Source organism: Brassica oleracea, unplaced genomic scaffold, assembly GCF_000695525.1.
Source record: "Brassica oleracea var. oleracea cultivar TO1000 unplaced genomic scaffold, BOL UnpScaffold21856, whole genome shotgun sequence".
Lineage (NCBI taxonomy): Eukaryota > Viridiplantae > Streptophyta > Magnoliopsida > Brassicales > Brassicaceae > Brassica > Brassica oleracea.
Genome location: NW_013638372.1, coordinates 1 through 314, shown reverse-complemented (window position 1 = coordinate 314; position 314 = coordinate 1). Strand labels below are relative to the sequence as shown.

The 314-nt window shown below is 34.1% G+C and overlaps 1 long non-coding RNA gene across 1 annotated transcript; it reads right to left on the bottom strand.

The window, feature by feature from the left end:
* Window positions 1–50: 50 nt before the first annotated feature.
* LOC106322397 lies at window positions 51–307 on the bottom strand. The gene is made up of 2 exons (XR_001266402.1): window positions 209–307; window positions 51–93 (listed from the first exon to the last, which is right to left on the bottom strand). It is a non-coding gene; the product is annotated as an uncharacterized LOC106322397 (long non-coding RNA).
* Between the last annotated feature and the right edge of the window lie 7 nt (window positions 308–314).

The window sequence follows — 314 nt, the reverse complement described above, 5'->3', positions numbered from 1 at the left end:
CTGAAATTATTCTCATACAACTGCGCATCCACAATCTTTCTTTTTTTTTACTCTTTTATTTCTTGCTCATCTTACTTTATAACTTTCTCGACTCTGATTCAATGAAACGAAAAATTGTACAATTGGATAAATCTAATCAGGCGTACAATTCCATGGTAATTCGGAAACAAAGAGATTGAGTGCTAAAGTATAAATAATAAAATAATACCTGACTTTCAGAGGTAGAGAACAACAAATCGTCGTGGTGTAATGAATCTCGAGTCGAGGGTTCGTATTTTAGATAACTCGGCTCGGATAACAATAGTTAACGGACC